The sequence below is a fragment of the Bubalus bubalis genome, chromosome 2, assembly GCF_019923935.1.
Source record: "Bubalus bubalis isolate 160015118507 breed Murrah chromosome 2, NDDB_SH_1, whole genome shotgun sequence".
In the NCBI taxonomy this organism is placed as follows: Eukaryota; Metazoa; Chordata; class Mammalia; order Artiodactyla; family Bovidae; genus Bubalus; species Bubalus bubalis.
This window is the reverse complement of record NC_059158.1, coordinates 76,506,346-76,526,173: the sequence shown is the minus strand read 5'-3', so window position 1 is coordinate 76,526,173 and position 19,828 is coordinate 76,506,346.

Here is a 19,828-nt window from a genome sequence, read left to right as displayed (position 1 = left end):
GACACATCGGCATAAAAAGTAGACAAAGATGGAGCTGCTCTGATTGCAGGAAGGTGGGTAGACATCACACCTCCTGCCCCAGCATATTCTTGCAGCCTTTTGAGGAATAGAGCTTAAAACTATTGATCCAGTACAATCCCTTCATTTTGCAGGTGGGGAAAGTGAAGCAACCAGAGAGGTAGACTTGCCTAAGATCATAGCTGATTTAATAATCAGAACCCACAGCTCCTGACTCCTCATGCTGGCATTCTTTCCTAGTAGCTAGCTGTCTCCTTCTTAGCCTGTCTTGCTTTTGTCTCTGGTACACCTATGTCAGAGATTCTAAACTCCATAGGGCAACAGTAGCCTGGTAGCCTTCCCATGGCTGAGATTTAAGTAATAATAAATGCTCAATTCATACTTATCTACTTGAATTTCATTTCATATTTGAAATCTGATGAAACTAGGCAGGATCTGTGACTAAAACTATGAACCCATTTTATATACATGTGACAAAGATTAGAGGGGAACTCATAAAAATAAGAATAATTTAATTTGTAGGATTATGGGTGAGTTTCTTCTATTTGTGCGAGATGTGAGGATGACAATTTAATAAAATTAACTGGTCTAGATAACTTCAATGTTCCTTTCAATGCAGCTGAAAACAGTCTTATTTTTCCTCTCTTTTTTTCTTATTTCAAAGCTTACTAATTCCAATGTTCTCTCTTCTTTGAAGTTCTCTCTAATCTCTTTTTCATTCAAAACCACCCCAGGCATTTCAGAGTGTAATAAATAAAATTTACAGAAATTTATTATTAATAATATCAGTGAAATGAATCCTGTAATTATTTATACCATAATTTTAAACATGGAGGAGCACTTGCAGAGGCATGGACCTTGCCTGAAAGGTTCTACTGTGCACACTGCATGTCGATATGTGGCGTGAATAAATCTGTTTAGATAAGATGACTATTGGATCTCAAGGGTAGAGATTTCTCAATTCTGTTCAATAATAATATAAATCAATTGTTCCTAAGGAGACTATTCCCAAAGAACAGAGAACAAAGGCAGGAAGGAAGCTGCTTTGAAGAAAGTCTTGAAAGAGACATGGGTTGGGCATGGCATGTGGCTGGGAGCTGGCCAGGTTACAGCCACAGAGTGTGAAGTTACTGGCTTCTCAGAGCTGCCATCCTTTGAAAGGCAAGATTCTGTGGCCTTTTTTTCACTAGAATCAGGGACAAGGATCAAGAACTGCATGTGTATGAGCATGGTGTTTTTATTTCTCAGCTGTTAAGAGCTGGGGTCCAGTTTTGAAGGGCCATTATTAGCAAAATCTGTCAGATTACAATCTGGTACAAAGGGAAGAAATAAAATACTGCTTTAAAATACCTTAAATCACAAAGAAGTTGAAGAATCATCTGTAAGTATCTCTTATGGGCCTTGTTAGGAATCTTATTATGAAGATCTTGCTGAATGGGGGCCAGGGCTGCCCCCCATAAGCTTGAGCAATATTAGGGTACTGCACAAAGACCCAGGTTAAGGTGATGAATCGATCTTGGCTCTACTTATTGAGCTCTCTACTGTTACAAAGCTGTCTTAACCCAAAGGAAGGGTACTTTTTTCTAACTTACCCAAAGCTGCTTGCCAAGCCAAGTGCTCAGAGGGTGTGCACTTTTCTAACTTGCACAAAGACACTGAATAGGTTCATAGTGGCCCGGGAAAGGATGAAAGGGAGGCTGAAAAGAGAGAGGGTGGGACTTCCCTGGGGTCCAGTGGTTAAGACTCCACACTTCCACAAACCAGGGGCACAGTTTTGAACCCTGGTTGGGGGATTAAGATTCCACATGCCACAAGGCATGCTCCCCCCACCCCCCAATAAAAGGAGAGGGAGCGGTTAACAGTAGAGGAAGAAGATAACATGGAGAATTTAATTGAGTTGGGAAGAGAAATATTCAGAAAATATTACAAGATCCCATATAATCTATTGTGCCATTCCTGCCATGATTCCATTTTCCTGTTTCTTCTACTCTGCTCCCTGCCTTCTATCTTCATTGGTTTTTCTTCAAGCCCATGGCTTTACCATCCATGTAAAAGCATAAGACTCCCAAATTCCTATCTCTGGCTCTGACTTTTCTCTTTAACTTTAGGACCATCTGTCCAAAAACTTCCCTGGTGGCTCAGTGGTAAAGAATCCACTTGCAATGCAGAAGACAGGGGTTCCATCCCTGGGTTGGAAAGATCCCTTAGAGGAGGGCATGGAAACCCACTCCAGTATTCTTGCCTGGAGAATCCCATGGACAGAGGAGCCTGGCAGGGTACTGTCCATAGGGTCGCAAACAGTCAGGCATGACTGAGTGACTAAACCATCACCAGTTCCAAAAACTTATATTGGAAATATCTACCTGGGTAGCCCTGCTGCATCTTACACTTAATATGTACCAAACTGTATTCATTATCTCCCCCTACCGTAAACTTGTTCTACATTCTTGACCTTGCAAATCCACGCTCTTCTCTTTATTTCCACTGCCAATGCCTCGGTTCAAGTCTAATAGCATCATAACTGATCTGCCTGCCTCTAACCTCTCCTCAGTTTACTATGCAAGCAGATTTTTTATTGTCTGAGCCACCAGGGAAGCCCACTATGTCCTCCACATTTTGCCAAAGTAATTTTCTTAAAAGAAAATTCTTTTTTACCTCTCTCTTCCTTGAAACTCTACTGGTTCTTTTTTGAGATATAAGATCTCCATGATCTGATCTCTGTATACCTCTCTCCATTCTTGATTTCTACTTCTGCTGTCTTTATAACAGCTCTGACCTGGAGCATCCTACACTTCACCTCTTCATGCCTTTCTGCTTGAGGATCCCTCTGCCTGTGATGTCTTGCCTTCCTTGTCTACAAGTTAAACTTGTTATTCACAACTTTCCTTCTACCAGGAAGCTTTCTCTTAGAGAATTACCCATTCTTTCTTTTGTGCTACCCAATGTCTTATATTGTTTTAGAACATATTTTTTTACATGTCAGTCTTTCCTGCGAGATGGGGCTCTTGTTGTTCAGTCACTAAGTCATGTCTGACTCTGCGACTTCATGGACTGCAGCAGGTCAGGTTTCTGTGTCCTTTGTTATCTCCCGTTTTTTTCTCAGATTCATGTCCATTGAGTTGACGGTGCCATCCAACCATCTCATTCTCTGTCACCCCCTTCTCCTCCTGCCCTCAGTCTTCCCAGCATCAGGGTCTTTTTCAATGAATCAGCTCTTTGCATCAGGTGGCCAAAGTATTGGAGTTTCAGCTTCATCATCAATCCTGCCAATGAATATTCAGGGTTGATTTCCTTTGGGATTCACTGCTTTGATCTTCTTGCTGTCCAGGGAACTCTCAAGAGTCTTCTCCAGCACCACAGTTCAAAAACATCAATTCTTCTACTCTGAGCCTTCTTTATATTCCAACTCTCACATCCATACATGACTACTGGAAAAACCATAGCTTTGACTATATGGACCTTTGTCGGCAAAGTGATGTTTCTGCTTTTTAATATGCTGCCTAGGTTTGTCACAGCTTCTCTTCCAAGGAGCAAGCATCTTTTCATTTCATGGTTGCAGTCTCTATGATGGCTAATTTTATGTCACCTTGACTGGGCAAAGGGATGTCCACTTAGCTTGTAAAATATCATTTTTTGGATAGGTATCATTCTTGGAAGGTATTTTCTGAAGAGATTAGCATTAGCATTTGGGTCAGCAAACTGCTAACGACAATCACTGTCACCAGTGCGGGTGGATATCGTCCAGTCCATTGAAGGCCTGGATGAAACAAAAAAGCAGAGAAAGGGCAAATCTACTCTGTTTGAACTGGGGCATCGCTCTTCTCCTGCCCTTGGACATTGGCACTTCTGCTTCTTGGGCCTTTAGATTCAGATTAGGCCTTACTCCCTTGGCTCCCCTAGTTGTCAGGCTTTTGTAGTAGGACTGAGTTACATCACAAGCTATCCTGGTTCTCCGGCTTGCAGATGCCAGTTCATGGGACTTCTTGGCCTCCATAATCCTGTGAACCAATTCCCCTAAATCTCCTCTTATATACATTTGTATCTATATATATCCTATTGGTTCTGTGTCCCTGGAGAACCCTGACTAATAGGCTCCATAACATCAAGGGTGAAGTCTTGGTCATCTATGTGTAACCCATGTCTGTAAGTTGCAGGCCTCATCAGCCTGTGCCTATTCCAGAAACTCACGTAATGTGTGTCATACCCAAATGGTAATGGTACAAGTCTTCTCCCATCTACTTGCTAGAAATGGGGCTTCTAGGTTACGCCCACTGTGGTTTTGGAATGAAGAGGACTCATGTAGACCCTAGCCTACAACTGCTACCAGAAATAACCATCTCTAGAAGTTAAAGGTCACACATAAACTGGCTGTACCATGGCTCAGTATTGAGATCCTGTGACATCCTTGTCTCTTCCCTTATCTCTCATTTCTTCTTAGTGTCCCCCTTCCCCCAGCCCAGAGAATTAGATTGAATAGTTCTCTGTTCTCTCCACCTCAACAGCAGGGACCTGATTAACACTTGTTGAATTACACCAGGTGAATTTAAAAAAGAGAAAGAGCATGTAAGTTGCTGTGGTCAAGCAAGGCTTCCTGGAAGAACTAGGACTTTGGTTGGAGAAGGGTAGAGGGAGCGTTATTCCAGGCCTGAGACAGAGCACAGTGCATAATCCCAGGTCATGCCAAGGAAAAGCCTGGTTAGAAAGCAGTGACTTGTAGTTGTGTGGGGATGCTGAAGGCGGGAGTCCTCACATGGTTTTTCAGGCTGCCAACAGCCCTCCCTTCAATTTCTCCAAGTCATCATTTGAATTAGTCTGACCCCCAAAACTTGGGAAAGACAAAGAATGACTATTAAAGAAATCATACTACGCCGTGGAAGATGGAAAGGTAAAATTGTGCTGTAATAATCCCGTAGACAGAATAAATGTCGTAGTGGATTATTATGTTGTCTAAAGACAATCTTTGTGGATGGTGAATGACACTTGTGAAATTTGCAGCTATTTGCTTTGCAGTGCTTCCATCTCCATTCCTTTTGGAGTGATGGTTTCTCTTTTCCCACGTCTCCCCCCTTTCCTTCATCCTGGCAGTGGGAAATAACCTGACAAGGTGCTTTCAGGAACTCTCTCAAGTGCTCCAAAATTCAGGAAAGTTCTTCTTTCAATCATGTTAATATGTGTGTGTGTGTGTGAGAGAGAGAGAACTACCAAAAAGAGAAGAGGCAGCACTGGCCAGCTGCCGTGGAGACAGACATCTGTGAAGAGGTATCTGTGCAGAAACAGTCCAAGGGTTGGGGAAATCTTTCAAGATAAAGCAAAACCCTTTACCATGCTGGAGCTTTGAAGAACAGACCTAAATGTGGTTTATGCACACTTCTAAACCTAAAATTTTCTAGCACTTTAAATTAATGTTTAATATTTAATTGGTCTTAGAAACTAGGCAGTACATTCATGCAGAATATTTAATATTTGCATGAAAATTTATAATGAAAATCAAATCTCTTCCCTTTCCTATGCCCCAGTCTAACAGGATCTTTCTTTGGAGACATTTTTTTTTTTTTTTTAAATATGACTTTCAAGACAGTCCATGCATCAACCAGCACCGGATGTATATCATTTTCTTCTCCTTTTAAATGCAAATGACAGCAAACTATGCATACTGTTTTATACTTAAATTTTTCATTACTTAGTATGTATCTTGGGGCTTCCCTGGTGGGTCAGTGATAAAGAATTCACCTGCCAATACAGTAGATTCAGGCTCTATCCCTGGGTCAGGAAGATCCCCTGGAGAACGGAATGGCAACCCACTCTAGTATTCTTGCCTGGAGAATTCCATGGATGGAGGAGCCTGGCAGGCTACAGTTTATGGGGTCACAAAAGAGTCAGACATGACTAGCAGCTAGAAAACAACAACAACCACTGTATATATCTTGGGGATGATTCCAGGACATAGAATTTCAGGATTTAGGTGCTGCCTTATTTTTTAATGGCTCTATGGCATTTATTCTATTGTATAAATGTGCCATCACTTGTTTAACAGGCTTTCTCTTGTTGGCGGTATTGGCTGAACTGTGTTCCCTCAAGATCCACAAGTTGCAGTCCTGACCCCCAGACATATGAAATGTGATTGCATATAGACAGAGGGTTTTTAAACAGGTGTGTGCGTGCTCAGTTGCTTCAGTCGTGTCTGACTGTGACTCCATGGACAGAGGAGCCTGGCGGGCTAGTAGCTAGAGCTCCTCTGTCCATGGGATTCTCCAGGCAAGAATACTGGAGTGGGCTGCCATGCCTTCCTTCAGGGGATATTCCTGACCCAGTGATCGAGCCCGCGGCTCATGTGTCTCCTGCATTGACATGCACTGAACCACCAGGGAAGCCCTTTGATACATATATGTGTGTGTGTGTGTGTGTGTGTGTGTGCTGAAGCCCTATTTAGTTAAAAAAAAAAAAAAAAAACCAAAACCAGGGCATAAGGGAAAAAGAGATTATTTTAGATTATATAATGTTAAAAGGGAGAGACCTGTAAAACCCCTCTGGCTTTAATCTCCTTGTTAGGCATATGAGGAAACTGCTCAGACAGTGTGAACGTGAGCGGGGTGGACCACACCACAGCACACCACACCATCACACACCACAGCACACCACACCACAACACACCACAGCACACCACACCACAACACACCACAGCACACCACACCACAACACACCACAGCACACCACGCCATAACACACCACAGCACACCACGCCACAGCACACGACACCACACCACACCACAACACACCACAGCACACCACAGCACACCACGCCATAACACACCACAGCACACCACACCACAGCACACCACACCACACCACAACACACCACAGCACACCACACCACAACACACCACAGCACACCACGCCATAACACACCACACCACACCACACCACAACACACCACACCACACCACACCACACCACACCACAACACACCACACCACACCACAACACAACACACCACAGCACACCACGCCATAACACACCACACCACAACACACCACAGCACACCATAACACACCACACCACACCACACCACAACACACCTGGGTCTCCAGGTGTCCTGTTGACATCATTTTTCACTATAACCTGATATTTATTTGGGGAAAATAAAGGGTGATTTTACTATAGGAAGGTGGTTAAAGTATCAATATTACCATGGAGCCATCCTAAAATTAAGTAATGAAACCTCTCCCAAGAGGTTGTTTACAGACCTGAATTTCAAATATCAGTGTTTAAAATATGTAGTATTGTTCATCAAACTCCAAAGCCAAATTTATAGGAGCAGCTATAACTGCTCATCACTTTGACAATAAGCATAAGAGCTACTACTTGTCACGTGCCTGCTGTGTCAAACAACACCAGGTCCTTAAGTACACTTTTTCTTTATCTAGTTATCAATTAAACTTTTGTCTTTGGTTGCTTCATCTGTAAGCAGAAGACAGAAAGAGTGCCCACCTCCCACACAAGGTGGCTGTTAGGATGAAATGAGGTAATCCATGCATAGTACTTAGCAATGTGCCTGGCAGCACATGATGCTTCATAGATCAGATCAGTCACTCAGTCGTGTCCGACTCTTTGCGACCCCATGAATCGCAGCATGCCAGGCCTCCCTGTCCCTCACCAACTCCCGGAGTTCACTCAGACTCACGTCCATCGAGTCAGTGATGCCATCCAGCCATCTCATCCTCTGTTGTCCCCTTCTCCTCCTGCCCCCAATCCCTCCCAGCATCAGAGTCTTTTCCAATGAGTCAACTCTTTGCATGAGGTGGCCAAAGTACTGGAGTTTCAGCTTTAGCATCATTTCTTCCAAAGAAATCCCAGGGCTGATCTCCTTCAGAATGGACTGGTTGGATCTCCTTGCAGTCCAAGGGACTCTCAAGAGTCTTCTCCAACACCACAGTTCAAAAGCATCAATTCTTCGGTGCTCAGCCTTCTTCACAGTCCAACTCTCACATTCATGCATGACCACAGGAAAAACCATAACCTTGACTAGTTGGACCTTTGTTGGCAAAGTAATGTCTCTGCTTTTCAATATGCTATCTAGGTTGGTCATAACTTTCCTTCCAAGGAGTAAGCGTCTTTTAATTTTATGGCTGCAATCACCATCTGCAGTGATTTTGGAGCCCCAAAAAATAAAGTCTGACACTGTTTCTACTGTTTCCCCATCTATTTCCCATGAAGTGGTGGGACTGGATGCCATGATCTTCGTTTTCTGAATGTTGAGCTTTAAGCCAACTTTTTCATTCTCCACTTTCACTTTCATCAAGAGGCTTTTGAGTTCCTCTTCACTTTCTGCCATAAGGGTGGTGTCATCTGCATATCTGAGGTTATTGATATTTCTCCCAGCAATCTTGATTCCAGCTTGTGCTTCATCCAGCCCAGCGTTTTTCATAAGTGTTAGCTATTATTGTTAGTATCTCATTTATTTCTCAAAAGAATACAGTGAGATATGTATTTTTGTCCTTATTATGGAGATGAGTAAACAAGCTCAAAAAGTCAAGTAACTTGCTGTTTTATTGTTTATAATTTATTTTTATAACTTCATTATAGACAGTGTGATGCATCTGTGCATGTGAGATACACTTAATTACCCCCAGTGGTGGTTGGTTAACATCTAAAGCTCTCCCTCAGAAACCCACTCTCTGAAAATGGACTTTAAATATCATTATCTATATTCTCATCAGAGCATCTGTTGATTAGTGTAAGAGATATTAGAAATAGGTTTTATTTGATGAAATGAGTGACATCAAGAGATATGTAGGCTAGGAAGACTGCTTAGTCATTTCTGCCCTTGTAGGAACAAAGTACAGAGCTGACTTGGCAAAGCCAGTGGCCCAACACTTACTTCTGGGACCCTCACATCAACAGAAGTTTCTGTCCCTGGGTCCACAAGAAGACTGGCTGATCCTGACTTCAGAACATGGTTGAGTTTGCCTTGATGCAAAAATCTTACAGGGGTACCTAGGGACACCATCCACCTTTAGAAACATTCTGTGACTGTGTCTGTCCAGGTTGCTGGGAATGTCTGTGTGTCTGTCCGAGAGTTGCTTTCATTGAAGCATAACCTGAGTAGCAGGTTATTGTGGGAGGAAACATAAAGCTCCCACCCACCTGTAGGAGTGGAACCACTGGTACCCAGGGCGATGTTGGGTTGAATGGCCCTATTGTTGTGGATCATTTTACATCACTTTCTTGAAGCCGCACAGCATGTTGCAGAATTGAAATTTCAGCCTGCTTGACTCTCAAGTGTGTGTCCTTAGCCATCTCATCTCACCACCTGTTTAGAGAAATGACCCAGGATACTTCTGATTACTCAGTTCAGGGTATTTCCATATAAAATGGTGAAAAAGTATTGATAGTTTCCCTGAGACAGCAGTTTCTCCATTTGGGCATCATGTATCTTGAAGGTTCTATGATAAGCTTCAGGGTTCCAAGAATCACTGCAAGTTGTATGAACATTTTTGAGATATGTGAATATGCAGAGTTATTTTTTCATTATCAGAGTCCTAAGTTTCCTGCAGACTCTCAAAAGGGTCTGTCTATGACTTCACCCCTAGAAACGTTTAGTTCTGCTTAAGAAAACCAGTTATGACCCTTTCATCTGCCCTCTGAAGACATTTTCCCAGACATCAGCCCATGAATTTTCTCTAACAATTTACAGTTAGAGGTAAATGGAAGGTGTCATTGTCCTCATTTTGCTTGGCAGGGAACGGAAGTGCCAAGGTTAAGCTGACTCAGCCCCAGGAGTCCTGATGCCCAGGCAGGCTCCGAAGCTGCTTTGGAGGAAGTCCTTTGCTAGGTCCCTTATCTCTCTCTTGCAGCTCCTTGGTTGTGTGACTATCTGCTGGCCAGGCCCCTAACTTTCCTGGAAGTGCCTCCCATCTTTCTGCCTTGGTGCTTTCCTCTCATGCTGCCGGCTTTGCCTGGAAGCTTTCTGGTTCTTCCCACCCTGCGTGGCCCAGCCAGAGCTCACCTGCTCGGAGCAGCTTCCCTGGCCAGCTTGCTAAAAGGGGCTCTTCTCTTATTCTGTATGAACCAAGCTTAAGTCTATGGAAGTCAGCGAAGCATTAGGCGTGGACTGCATGCGTGGTATCTCATATTTGCTCATCTTAAACCATTACCTGCACGGTGTGTCTGTCATCTGCGTTTGCCAGGCCACAGCCATTGGTAGCCCTCAGTATTGTGTGTCCCAGGCTCTGTCCTCACCTGCTGAGGCAGGTCCTTCAGCCTTCCTTGAGGTCACCTTTTTTTCCGAGGGTCCCCAGGGTGGCCATGTATGGTCTGAATCCCCTCCCTCCTGCACTGACTCTGGCCAGTGGTGAGACTCTGCTGTGGCCCTGATCTCACAGAGTTCCAAGAACTTGCTGCTGCTGCCCGCTAAAGCCCCATTGCCCCAGGGCGCCCTGAAGGACGCTGCTCTGCATCTCTGTTTACACGTGGGGGCCTCTCTGTGACCGACCTGAACCAGCCTCCCAAATGAGTTCCAGGGTATCCTTGATCTCACCTCCGAGTTGTTTTTCGCTGCGTGGATCTAGAGCAGTGGGGCTTTGCTTCCAACAGCTTATGAATTTTAAGCTCAATAGCCCTTTCCTGTTTTATTTGCTGTCCCTTTTTCCTAGAATTCATCTGGAAGTCCTTGGGGACTGTGTTTTCTGATTCTAGGGTCCCACCCCTGGTCTAAAGTATATTTGCTTCTGTCTTTCTCCTGGGGAGGGTTTTCCAGGAGACCATAGACAGCCACTGGATACAGTCTTTGCCTCATTCCTCCATAGAACCCTTGCAATGACCTTTTCTCCGTTTTTTTTAAAAAATTACTTTTTAATTAAAATATAGTTGATTTACAATATTGTGTTGATTTATAATATTGTGTTAATTTCTGCTGTACAGAAAGTGACTCAGTCATACGCATATATATATTCTTTTATATATTATTCTCCATTATGGTTTATCTGTGGATATTGAATATAGTTAGTTTTCTGTGACAATGACCTTTGGAAGCCAATACTTTTCCTGTGTCTGAGTGAAGTTAAAGCCCAGGGGGGATGAAATAACTTGCTAAGGTTGCCCAGAAAAGTAGTGGTAGAACCAGGCTCCCTGATTCTTAGCCTAGTGCTTCTTTCTCATATGGCCTTCCAGCTCTCTCTCTCTTTTTAAACCCCAAATATCTCTTTTTTTCAAATGAAATTGTTCAAGAAGTGCAACATGTGAAACAAATATGGCTGGACCTTCCCTAGATGAAAACAGGATGAATGTGGGGCTTTCTACAGTTCAGCTGCCCCTTCCCCAAGGGCAGCTTGGCCCCAAGCTTTGTCTGAGGAAGTATTCCCGAAACACTGCTGCCAGGGTACCCAGTATTACCAAGAACACTGACAAGCTGTCTATTCCATCAAAAAAGGACATTTCCCACCCTGAAGGGACGCACGGTCATTTTTATGCAGGCCAGTCAGGAACACAGTTTTATCTGGTGGTGATTTATTCTTTCTCTTCCCTGCCCCTCCCCAGCCCCCACCTCCACTTCTGAGTCACATCTCTAGCGCTCTGTGTTTAATCTCTCAGTTATCCCTTCTGCCCTGCTAGCTCCTTGAGCTGAGATGCTTTCATCCTGGCAGGTGATCACCACAAGCCTTAAGGAGTGGTAAAATGAGATGGACAAGTCATCGGAGGCCCTAAGGCTGCTTTAGGTGATGTTCGTTCAATTTCACCAGCTCTCCTGCTGAGCTTCAGGCTTTCCATTCAGGCTCATGAATGCCACGCCTGGGGCATTCCAGCTGAGCTGTCTGTAGCTGAGCCAGGGTTTGTAGATGGCTGGAGAAACTATGTGCTGAAGCAGCAAGACGCCTGTGCTGTCATCCTGTTGGATGACACCCCAGGAGCCTCAGCCAGGCCTTGTATGACCACGTGTTTCGATGGTCTGCCCTGGGTGGTGAAAAATGTGAGGGGAGTGAGCAGCAGCCCGAAGCCCTCTCCCTCCCCGCCTGAGCTGGGAGTGACTGCAGGATGAGCAGGCATCAAGGGTGCAGAGTAGACTTGCCAGAGTGAGAGAGGTATGTATGAGCCACTGAGAATGACTCATGGGCTTTCCACCTGATTCTGGAATGTTGGCCCTTCCTGGTTACGCTCTAGGAGATGTTCAATTCTAGTAAAACCTCCCCAGGAGCCACACGCTGCCAACTCCACACTGTTCCTATTTTCCAGATAGGCAGAAATAAGGCTGTAGAAGGGAAGCTGGATTCCAAAGTGAAACTTAGGGACACTTTCATGTTTCTGGTGAGGATTCTGGTTTAAAATGGCTATTGACACAGGGGATACTGTGTCAAGAGTGTGAGTCTTCCTGAAAGTGCACATTTTGTGACCGATGGCTATTCCCATGGCCCCTTTCCAGAAGGCAGCTCTGCTTTGTGATGAGTAACCATAACTCACATTTCCATAGCAGTTTATAGTTCCAGAAGCTCTTTCCAATGTATATCAAACAGGGTCCAGGGCAGGTAACAGTAACCAGTTTAGAAGTTTAGGCAGAAAGAGATTTAGTATAGAGAATCGGGGGCTTAGAAGAAACAGTCTTCAGGCTGGTCTTCCACAAATGACTACCAGAGCTGGATCCCAGAACTGGCTCTACCCAGGGAGCGTCTACTTCTGCCACCATCAGGAAGCCAGTCCCAGAAATTTTGGCTCTAAGAATATAATTCATTGTAAGTTGGAGATCAGAACTCTTGGCTCTAGTTCCAGTTTTGCTCTGTGCTAGCAGAATGCATACCTCATGCCTTCTTAACTTTCTAAATCCAAGTCGTTTGAAAATGGAGTCTGGAAATTAGGTTTTTATCTTGCCAGCCTCTGTGATAGAGAAAGGCACACTAGAAAACTGGATTGATGCATCGACTCTGTATCTGCCGTCCCATACTACTTCTCAGTATTCACGGGAAATCTGAAAGTGACAGAAGAAGTGATAGTCTCATTTATTTAGCACATAAAGAAAGAGGGTGTGGTGGTGAGGCTAGAAGGAGAAAAACAGGGAGATGCAAGGGTCAGAAACTGTTGAAGTGAGGTTTGTGTTGAGCAAGTGAAGTTTGTGTTGAGCTCTAGAGAATGCAAGGGCTAGAATGCATCAACTAGATGAAGGGTTGAGCAGGAACTGCGTTCCGGGAAGGAATAGCAGGCTTGTGTTCTGAGACTAGACGGAGTGTGATACAAGTGCAGAATTGAAAGCACGGGGCGTACCTGTGGGGCAGGGAGAAGGACGTGGAATAAGGCTGGAGAAGCACCAGGGACAGGCAGGCAAGCCCCGGATGCCCCATTGAGAAATTTGGCTTTGTCCTGAGAGCAGCGGGAGGGAGATGTTGGAAGTGTGTGTGGGACCTGATTGTGTTTAATTTTGAAAAGGTGACTGACTGCAATGAGTGTCCTAATACCACACCCAGATTCACTTAACCACTGTCTGCAATTTGCCACCAAACTATCACTCTTACGTAGTACTAAAGGGGTTTATTTTCATACCATCCTCATTCTTTCATTCCAAGCAACAGGAGAAAAACAAGAAGAGGTCTACAAATCTGGGATGGTATTTATAGGGGTTTTACATTTGTGTAAATAAAAGCCTCTGGGAGAAACCATTAATTTCCTTTGTAGCTGCTTTAGGATGTTGGTAGTGGGGGCGGGACTCGGTGTGTGCTGTTGACACGTTTCTACATATTGTTCTGTAGGTGGAGCTCGACAAGGTGTGGAAATGAATCAGCAGGCGAGGTCTCTGACGGTGCCTCTGATCCTCTAGAAATGGGCAGTGCTGGGCCGCCTCGGCTTCCCTCAGGGAGAGCTTGGTGGAGGGTGGGTCTCCTCCCACTCACCAGCCACTCATGGGCTTGGTAGCTCATGGTCAAGGCCTGTTTCAAAGAGATTAAAGATCAGAAATTTAAAAAACAGACTGATTGTACCCCAAAAAGGCCACATGTTTTAACAGAACTGGTCCCTGAAAGTTCCAGGACTCAACTTCCTTCAGAAACCTTCCTTCCCGGTGGAACTCAGCTCTGTTAGCACCTTCCTCCAAGGAGGGCTCAGCAGACTCACCTCCACGGAGACTGAGTCTCCTCACCAGGTTCGAGCTTCTAGAAGAAAGGGATTATACCTTTCACAAGTGTTTGTCTTCCCTACAATGTTGGTTGTGGTTGGTTTATGGTCTGAGCTGAAAGTATTCACAGATCCCGAGATTCTTGACCTTCTTTGGGTCATAGGGCTATGGGATAGGATACTCATGAACCCAAGTTGGAAACCTTTGCTTAGAGGAAGCCTTCCGCAGGACAACTCGGAAGTGAACCGCTTGCTGGTTCTCTCGAGCCTGTACACTGAGGGGTTGTCCACTCTGACCCAAGACCAATGACGGGGTGCAGGAGGTGTGCTTGGTAAGGTTCCCCTGGAAGAAGCTGCAGTCCTTGTGGGCACCGCCTCCCCTTCCTGCAGAGGCGTGCAGAGCCAGAGCTGGTCTGCAGATGCGTTACACGACAGAGTGTTAACAACCATTCAACTGTGTGGGCCAAAGACACTGATGCTTATTGCTTGCTCTGCGTTTCTTTTATGGGTTTCCCGGAGAAATTGCTAAGGTGGGGAGCCCTGTGTGGCTCATGTGCTGATGTGGCTCACACATCTGCTGGCTGCCTTTCAAAGCCAAGGCTGCCCACCCAGGGAAAGCACTGGATTGTGGCATTTGGGGGTCTCTTTGTATGAGCAGCTAGAGTGTGTTGGGCTTGGTGCTCTGAAGCTCACTTCCGTGTTCATTTGGAGCCCCCTCTGGCCTTCTCTACTTCTCCATCTATAGCTACCCAGTAGAAATAGAAACTCAGGAGAAATATTTCTGTTTATATTTAGGGAGTTCTTAAAGAAATAAATACCAAGAATTCAAAGCATTACCCATTTTTTTCCATTAAAAATGATAATGATGAAGTGATAAATGATGCATGAAATAAAGCACAGTGGGCAGATAGTGTCTTCAAATTCATAGAGACAGAAGGGAAATCGGTGGTTACTAGTGCTGGGTGGGAAGGGAGAATGGAGAGCTTAGTTTTTGAGTACAGAGGTCCACTTTGGGGAGATGAAAAGTTCTGGGGATGGGTGTGGATGCTCTTCATGCCACTGAACTGTACATTTAAAAATGGTTAGAATGCTAAGTTTTATGTAATGTATATTTTGCCACAATAGAAAACAGCCACTGTGAACAGAATTGCCTCAGTAAGAGACCCGAAACGTGTCGAGTTTTAGCTTGGGGCTGTGTGTGTGTATTTATATTAAAAGTAACCAGTTTCCTGAAAACATATAACCTGCTCCTGGCCCAAAGGCTCTTTTCCTGTGCTTTTGTGCATCCTGAAGCTGTCTCCACCGTGTGTTGGTCAGGAAGTGGGTGACTCATGGGGTGTTTATGACAGATCTCTGAGTCACACACATACACACACACACTCACACTCTCTCTCACACACACAAACACACACACAAGTCACCTCTCCCAGAGGCTTCAAAGACAGGCAGGGATTTGGACGCTGCCAGAGAAATTGCCTGGGGCAGGCAGGAGGTGGCCAGCGGCCTGTTGCCAGGCGCATTCCTGAGCGACCTCTCCTGTGCCTTAGCAGTAAACGGAGGCTGCGGCCCAGTGTTGCTCCTCTTGGGGGCTCTCTCTTAAGGTCAGCCTGGATGCTGGCGGCAGTGAAAGCAGCTGGGCTGGAAGCGCCTGGCGCCTCTGGCCGCCGTGGGCCGCTCCTGTTTTGCGGGCCTCTGCACATTGCAGTGAGTGATGCTGGGTGGAGACTCACAAGATGGCAGGTGTGGCATGGGTGCCATGGTCAGGGCAATCACAGGGCTGGTCTGACATCTTCCTGGTGCTCCTGAATTGGTATGGGAGCTACTCAGCTTCATACAGAAGTGGAGGAGTGAGCAGGACATTAGCAGACCTGGGCTTAGACTAGACTCTTACTAGCTCCTCTAGTTTCCATGGTAAACCATTCCAGCGTTCCAGCTTCGGTTTCCTCCTAGATCAGGACTGCCTGGCACACATCTCCCGAGCCACCTGTCCTCCTGCATCCACAGCAGACTCCATTCCCTGCTCACACACTCTCCCCGAGCCTAGATGCCCTCTCATGGTCCTTCCCACACGGCCCTCTTGTGCCTCTTTCAATGAATTGGAGTTAGCATTTCAGATGACACCTTTTTGCTTCGTGAGGTTGGCTCTCGGTTTTGACTTAGAATCACTGAAGGGCATTTACAAAATACAGATGTCTGAACCCTACCTGTATGGGTTCTGATTTAATTGGTCTGGGACAATCCCCAGGCATTAATGTATTTTAAAGCTCCCCACGTGATTCTGTTGTGTAGCCAGGACTGAGGGGCACTGGTTCGATGGTCACTGAGAGCTCATGTCCAAGCCTCCATGTACAAATGTTGGCATTAAGAGGGCAATGTGACTAGGCCGGTTGGGCCACACTCTGGTGGCAAGAATATAAGGTTGAGATCCAGGAGATCAGATTCTTGTTTATGGTGTTCATTCATCATTCACTGTGATCTTGACTGAATTACTTATTCTTTTTGAGCTTTAGATTCCACACGTATAAACTGGGAGTAATAATCTCTTGAGCTTCCTATTTCACCATATTTTAGGAGGATGTTATGGTAAAAGACAAACGAGAAAAGTATGACATTAAGTGTTACATAAATTATTCCCTTCTAATAACCCCATGTGCCCCCAATACTGTTTTACAATCTTGAAATAAAAAATCGAATCTATGTCTTAAGAGGATTTTGTGAAGATCGACTGAGATAAAATACACAACAGCACCCAGTGTGAGGCCTGGCAGGTGTGCAATAAATGCTCGTTTAGAAATTTTGGTGGAGATCAGTGCAACAGTACATCACACATGGAGTTTTATGTGCCTTAGAAGAAGGATAAGCTCGTTTCTGTGGTTGCTTTGTTAGAACTGGTTCTCTGATTTTAAGATAAAAAATTATGAACGTTAATGCCTGAAATAATCTCCTTGTAAAATATGCAAATGATACAGAAGTAAAAAGAGCAAAATCTGAAAGTTTTGCTTATCTTCCCCACTCTACTACTCCCTCCCTGTCCAGAAATAATAGCCAACAGTGATTCAAGTGTATTCGTCCAGTTAGGCATCTTTCTGTACATTTATATCACACATACCCACAAATGCACATATTACATTTTTTTCAAATCTATAGTGCAATGTGCTTAATTAACAATGTGTTTTAGGGATCATTCCCTAAAACTTCTGATAAGTTATTTAACTCTTAATGCCTTAGTTTCCTTCTCTGTAAATGGGGACAATAATAAGGTCATTATAAGGTTTGAATTAGTTCATATTTGTGGAGTGCTGAAAATAGTGTCTAGCACTTTTCTATGGTTAAGCTCACAATCTTATAGAAATAGGGATTTCTCTAAATGTTTATTATATAACAGTATAAAAATTTAAAAAATATTTATATTAATTAGTGCTAAGCTTAGGGCTAGTTGTAAAAGATACCCATCTCCCTGCAAGTTAAGAGGCTGTTTTGAAAGCATGTATATCCCTTACCAACTGTTCATACTTCACACAGGGAGTGATGGGCACTGGGGCCCAAGCTTGGGGACTTTGATGATTTTATCCTAATGGATATCCTGATGTCAGCCTTTTCTTTCCAGTTTTGTATCTCCATTTGTCTACTGAAAAGCGAGGTACAGTATTATCCACAAGACAAGGGGTACCCAGAAGAAATGGACTCAAAGCGGTTACAGCTCATGTTAGCTCATGACATTCCAAAGTGTTCACCAGCATGGCTGAGGAGCAGTGGGTCATGACCTTGCCTTTAACTTCTCTTTAGATTTTGTTAGGGAAGGTACAAGGCAGAAGGTATTGGCATTTTGCCCCAGGAAGAATTTTGATCAAGGATAAACATATTCCAAGATGCTGTGAAGTCGAAGTCACATGAATGCTAAGTGATTTCTTGGCATCAGAAATCAATCTCTTTCATGTCAGTCCTAAAAAAAATAAACACTTTTACTTTCTTCAGTACCGGGAATAGCCAGGTTGGCTTCAGCTATTACAGCAAAAGCTTTTAAAATAATTACTTCTAGAATATGACAATATTAATGATTAGCTTTGTGTTAAAATTGAAGAGATAAGTAGTTAAATACTAGGAATAATAAACCTTGGAAGTGTCATTGTGTAATAAGTTTGCCCTTTACAAGTATCATTTTTCAATGATTTTGCTCATAGTAAATTGTTCAGGAAAAATTAAACCCCTCACTAAGTAACCCTCTTTCTACAATTAGGTGACTGCTTAAAAAATGATCTTTGATTTTCATACCTTAGAGTCAGACCCTTCAAAACAACAGATTTTTTAAGAAGCAATTACACTCTCATTTAAGGAGTATTTTCTATGTGCTGGGCACATGCATGCACAATCTTATTAGCTCTGCAAAATAGCCCCATAGAGTGGTAGTGATTATTATCACCCCATTTTAGAGATGGAAAAATCAAGGCTTAGAGAGGTTAAGTAATTGGTCAAATGAACACAGCATGTGAATAGCACGTGCACTGCATTTGTTGTAAGGTCTCTTTAGCTTCCTTTCATCTGGAACAGTTCCTCAACATCCCCCTACCCTGGCCCCGGCTTCTTTATGTCACTGACATTTTTGAAATGCTCAAAAAATGCAAAAGTTGTTTTGCGGAATATATCTCAGTTTGGATTCAACTATTTTCTAATGGTTAAATTTATAAGACCCAGTTTATAGAGTCAAGTGACTCAGCTGGTATTTTTAATATTATATTTATATGTTACCTATATTTATATGCAGATATAAATATAGATGCATTTCTGTTACAGAAGTTATATAATGACACGATTGGAGAATTTAAATGGCTTTAGAAAATACACAATAACAAATGAAGTTTTCCTGGCCCAGGCCCTTTCCCTAATGTGATTCTGTTGACAAGTTTCTGTTTCTATCCTGAAAAGACATTTATGTGTCCACTGCTAGATCCATGTCCATGCTTACAGATGCCATTTTGTTTACCCAGAAGGTATCACTTAAGCAAAGACTCAGATCCTTGAACTACCTTCGTGTTGCAGAGAAGGAAAATTGCCGGGGTGAAACGAATCTCTGGGCCTTTCCCTGGTTTGAAGGACAGCTCCACGTGCTGCTCTCCATCTCACCTGTGTGAGAGTCGGGAGGGCGGGGGGCAGGAGGGCTTGCACCGAGACAGCAGCATTCTGATGACTAGGACAGACCAAGGTCGGTGTGCACCGAAGCTCTGTGGCGTTGGCCTTCCTAATCAAATCGTTTCCTTATGGGGCTGGTTGGGAAAAACTGGTGGTTGGTTAACCCAGGAAAATTTTTAACAAGGCTGAACTCAAGGGTATGAAGGCCTCCACCAAAGATGATGGTTCTATACATTTTTTCATTTTTTTCCAATATGGTTTATTATAGGATATTGAACGTAGTTCCCTCTGCTATACAGTAGGATCTTGTTGTTTATCCATTCTCTATATATAACAGTTTTCATCTGCTAATCCCAAACTCCCAGTCCATCCCTCCCTACTCAATCTCAGCGCCCCACCCCCCATCACAAGTCTGTTCTCCGAGTCTGTTTTTGTTTCATGGAAATTCATTTATGCCATATTTTAGATTCCACATATAAATAATATCATATGATATGTGTCTTTCTCTGTCTGATTTGCTTCACTTAGTGTGATAATCTCTAGGTCCATTCATGTTGTTGCAAATGGTATTATGTCATTCTTTTTTATGACT